The following is a 5,394-nucleotide window of genomic DNA, read 5'->3' as shown; positions in this document are numbered from 1 at the left end:
ACAGCATTTAATGAAAGCTACCAAGCTGCCTGGTGCCATCTGGACCCATGAAGAGACTCCAGAGATAAATAGTATTGCAGGAAAGGGCTTCATCTCACCTAACAGCAGGATACCATTATTCAATTACCTTTTACTCACAGAAAAAAAAAAAAAGTGGTAGTATAGACAAGTTCCCTTCCTCTTAATTTTTAAAATTTAAACTGATGAATGACAAATTTTTTGTTGTTATTGGTGTGTAAATGTCAGGTTTTTTTTATTCTTAGAAACAATGACCATTAATGGGGCATGAGAGAACAAGAATAAACCTAAATACTATTAATATTGAGGAAGCTGCAGAATAAAACTTAAAGCTTTGCAAAGTGTTCACAGGATTCAGTTACATAACTACTGTTGGTCTCCTGAAGAAATTACAGTTAGTCTTGCCCAAAATGTGAATGCTCCTAAAAACTCTCATGTCAATCAGGTGGGATGGAGGGAATTCAAGGTATCCTTGATATTTCTTTCTCTTTAGGGTTTTTTCCAGTGTTTTTACTCTTCCAAATTTTAAAAGAGGCTGATCAGCTTTATTGTGATTCCTTAGAACTGAAAGCATTGTTATGTATCCATCTATGATGCAAGGTGTAGAGAGGAGTTAATATCTTCTATTAGGCCAGGTGGCAGAACTCAAAAATTAAGGGATATTCTGCAGTCTTAATTCCCTTTCAGACCTGCAATAGACCAGGAAATGCCAGGATAAATACAGGCTGAGAAATATAAATTCACCAATTAGACAATTGAAGGAAAGCATAGCTGCTACCTATGCCGAAAGAGGGATGTTAGCAGGGGGAGAACTAACACAGTCTTTTACCTATATGGAGTACTGGGAGAGGAAAAGAACATATAATTGTTGTTCAACGAGGAGTTAAATACATGTGAAAGATAAGAAAAAATGATAATGTGCTACAGTCAGCATCTCTACCAGTTCCTTGAATATGACAGACAGCAGCTTAATCTATTGTAGTTCCAAAGCTTGTCTTTCAGGGAGATTTTTGTAAACCTCCCCATCAGCCCCTCTCAATGATCAGAACTGATAGGCAAAAGGTAGAGCACCTATCTTTTGAAAAACATTCTCCCGCTGGCTGCTGGATGTTCTTTTCCATGATTTTCTGTGAGTTTCTGAATGAGTTCATGCTCTTTGGTGTATAGCAATTGCTTGGTGTCTAGGACAATGTTCTGTAAGGATATTTAGGGCACTAGACAAAGTACATAAACCTCAGGAAATGCATGTGTTTCAGCCATAGGCTTGCCATCAAAGACATTTAATGTGTGCCATATTTCCATTTGTTAGTGGCACAGAGCCACAGATCTCCTCTCCTTTGCAGCACTCAGGTATGGTAAATGCACAGCCGTGTTTCCACTACTCTCTACTGCAATCTGACAAAGGAAGGAAGCCAATCCATGCAGCAGGATGCTAATAATCAAATTCAAAACTCCCAGATGTCTGTCAGCAAAATCCACAATGTCAATGCTTCTTTTTAAGGAGGATTAATGAGGTAGTTTTGCCAGCCAGCAGCAGAAAGCTCCCAGCCATGTGCCAAACCTAATGTCTTTAAAATGTGCTCCACTAGGTCAGCAGACCCATCTGTCCATGGGGATGAGAGAAGGTGTGATCCACACGGATCTATAGCCTAAGTCTAAATGTCTTGGAGCACATTCAAAGTGCTACAGAAGAAAGTTCACTTTTATCATGGCGAATCTGTTACAGTAGGTACCTTCAGGAAATAGTCCCTAAACAAAATTCCTTTCTTCATACTTCTGCTGGTTTAGAAACCTAGTCTTGTGTCTGTAGCTTTTTCTTATTTAGGCCAATATTAAAAATCAGCTGGAGTTTAGAAATATATTAGTAGTTACATTTACTCAGCAAAATGAATCAGTGTGCTAAAAAGGCAAAAACAAGCTAGGACCACCTCAGCTAACATGGGAACTGGTTGATGTATCTTTCTTTCTTCTGTCTCTACAACTTTTGCTTAAGGAGCAATCCTGTCTAGATTCCTTCTCTGATGTTCTGGGAGGAACACTGTAAGATTTTTTTAGCTATGTTGTTGTTGTTGTTTTTGTCAGCTATCCCATTCAATTTACAGTCTGGCCAACATGTAGACAATTTCAAAACCACTGTAGATATAGTCCTGTCATACTTTGATTCAGAGTGATAATGTACTGATATCATACAACCCCCAGATAACTGATTAGATCTTTTTTCTTTATCAGACAAGGATGCCTATTTCAGATACAAATTCCTTTGCTGCTAACATTTAACTTTAAAGAAATGAACTCTACCCAAATCAGCAAACCAGCAAATGTGCTGAATATATATAGGAAAATACAGGACAGGGAGGGATCAACAGGTTCAACAAGCACAGTTGCCAAAACATAAATTGCAGTGTAATAGATGTCTATTCCAGGAACATCTGCAGAACACCCACTCCACGTGACCCTGCTAAGGAAAGCATGCCCTATTGAATTTTCAGGGGCTTTTGGCTGCAGTATCTCTGCTGAAAATAACTTTCAGTATGACAACAGCAATATTGCTGACAAATATGTATGTTATAGTCTTAAAAATAAATAAATTACTCAGATTTTTTCATTGATGAAAAATTCTCCTTATTCATCTTGTGAGGCTTTCAAACAGCAGTTCTGTCTGCACTGCAATTCTCTTATACCAACTATGATACTGAAAGAAGACTCCATAGTATTTTGAGACTTCTTTATTGCAACGTTGCTGGATCCATCCTCAGCAGTTTCTTCTTCTACATTACACAGTTTCACAAAAGCTGCAGGTCTCCATAAGTCTCACTGTAATAACACATTGCAGGTAATTGTTGGTTTCTTCAAACGCATTTGCCTCTACTTCAAGCCATAATTAAAGGAATCATATAACTTTGGAACAGTCTTTCGAAATCTGAAAATAGGAGTTTGATTTACAAATGTTAGGGTGGAATAGGAAATGAGTGAGCCAAAATCAGCACGCTACCATGCTCATTTGCAATACTCTGAACAAGGCATGCCCTTTGTTTTGACCGCCAAGACTTATCCAAGACATCTTGTATATATATTGCATAGTGTGAACAACAGCAGGTCGTCTCCAAAAAGAGCAGAGTACATTTATTATCAAGACAGGAAGAAATTGCTTGAAACTAAACAAAAGGCTACCTTCAAAGAGAGAACATTGCCATGGAGGAAACAAATTATTAGAGACAAGGCCTCTTCTTACACCTGCTCATCAGAGTTGCTCACAGACTAGGTGCTAAAGCCCACATTTGAAATCAGGCTCTGTGGTTTCGGGTGGTTTGTTTTAAACAAGTGGGCACATTCAGGGCTGTGATAAGATTATGTGAAATGATAAGGTTTCTGTTGTGCTTTCTGTTTCTATGCCTCCTTTATATTAAGTGGCAGATTTTTGGACAGAAGGGTCTCAAAACTTTGTTAACAGACTCAGCTTGTATTTTATCAGGTGTACTTATTTGTATCTCACTGCTCCTGTAGCTTTGCCAGCAATGCTTATTCCAGGATATAGGTCTGATATGATCAGTAAGGTCAGTCTCAGCAAGTATTCTTCATCAGAGAGTGCACTGCCTACATTAATTACACTAAGTTTGTGTCCCACTAGCCACTCAGTTACCAACATGATCACAGAAATGCACTCCACAGTTTTCTTTCACAGATAAAAAAATGATCTTTATTCTCTTTCTCCAAAGTTCCTAAGATATGCACTGTGAATATGTCCCCTTGCCAAGTGCTGGGTTATATTCAGAGAAAATGCTGGCAACAATTGCTTTTACAACATGGTCTCTACAGATCTGGGAAGTTTCAGTATGAGATTAGGTGTCATGACAAGGTAGGCCCAGAAAGATGAACCGTAAAAATAGCCTGGATTGTATTCATTTGGACTTTTGGGGAGGTTGGTGTTTTGTTTTTTTTTTTTGGGGGGGGGGTTAAGTTTTAGTGTCAACATGAAATTTTTCTGAATTCTCAGGAAAAAACCAAACATATCCTTCTTAATGAAGAATAAAACAAAAAACTATATTCTCTCTTTCATCTTTCACTTCTTTCTCACTGCTTACTCCCCCCATTTCTTCTTTCCTGCTGCTCTTTCATTTATACAGTTGGAGAACATTTTACCTTTTTTTTTTTTAGGGTCTTAAAAAATCATTTTCTAGCTCATTTTCTCTTTCCCCTCCTACTCCACTCCTCTCAGGTCTTTGAGGTCATCTTTGAGGTTCAAATTAGAAGCTCTGTGACATCACGATTTCTGCAGATCTCTCCCTTGCAGTTTTAAACAAAGCTCCCTAACTTAAAGATTCTTTAGAAATCTCTCAGGGAATTTTTTTTTTTTTTCCAGTATATGGAAGCCCAAGTATTCATTTTTGTCCATTCCACCTCCCTTCACCTTCTTTACACGACAAATGTTGATTTTGCATGACTTCTCTATACTTAATTTCATTTTAACTATCCACACAGTGCCTTACCAGTACCTAGGAAGAGATACTTTCTCTTGTGCATCAAGCATCTTATTTCATATGTAAATAATCTCTTCCAACGTCTTTCTGTAAAAACATTTAGCTAAGAAATTTAGGGGGTCATTTGTAATAGAAACATGCACAGAATAAGAACAATTTCTATCACTTTGTCTCAACACCTTGATTTTCTTTCCCCCTTTTTTCCCTATTTTCTGTACCCTGTGACAGGAGGGAAGATTAGTGGCTGTCCACCAGCTGGTTCCCCATTCTGCCATTTGCTTCTGAAAAGGGGTGATTTAACAGAGAAAACCAAGAATTTGGAGAGCTTAATTCCAACACCTAAGTCTTCCTTTTGACCCTGAGCAAGAATTTGAGTCTATGTATCCCACATCACAGCTAAATGTCCAACTCCACAGAATTAGTCTGGAGTGTACATCTATTCTTGTAGCATCTTCTTCCCTTTCTCCCCTCCATTTCCCAGGTTCTTCAGTAACATTGAGAGAGGGGAAACAATAACTCACCTTGTCAAACATGCTCACTTGACAGGCTTGAAGACTGAAACCCCCTGATTCCCCAGGGCTGGAAAAGCAGTCCTTACACCCTGCCTGCTTCATTCCTGACAGGAAAATCTCACCTCTGGAAAAGACTGGGTAACCTAAGGTAATTAATTTCTGAAATGGTGGTAGGACTGATGATTCTGTTAGCAAATGGCCACTGTTACTTGTGGTTTTCATGTCTGTTCCTGAGGAGCTGGATAACTCTGCTCAAATGTAGGAGTAATCATGTGTGGGTAATCATTTGCTTATATGATAACCAATACCTGATTACAAAGGTCAATGTGATACCACGAAGCTGTTTGCAAGATGTTTTTATTTACTCAGAACATATTTGATTTCCT

At 38.4% G+C, this 5,394-nt stretch overlaps 1 long non-coding RNA gene across 1 annotated transcript; it reads right to left on the bottom strand.

Annotated features, from left to right (window-relative positions):
- Positions 1–275: 275 nt before the first annotated feature.
- On the bottom strand, positions 276–5,058 carry LOC134156744 (uncharacterized). Its single transcript, XR_009962048.1, has 2 exons — positions 5,018–5,058; positions 276–707 (listed from the first exon to the last, which is right to left on the bottom strand). It is a non-coding gene; the product is annotated as an uncharacterized LOC134156744 (long non-coding RNA).
- Positions 5,059–5,394: the final 336 nt, after the last annotated feature.

This window comes from Pezoporus occidentalis, unplaced genomic scaffold, assembly GCF_034315485.1.
Source record: "Pezoporus occidentalis ecotype Australia unplaced genomic scaffold, CSIRO_AGI_Poc_V1 ctg9, whole genome shotgun sequence".
Taxonomy (NCBI): Eukaryota; Metazoa; Chordata; class Aves; order Psittaciformes; family Psittacidae; genus Pezoporus; species Pezoporus occidentalis.
The sequence above is the reverse complement of the archived record's forward strand: the minus strand, read 5'-3'. Positions and strand labels throughout refer to the sequence as shown.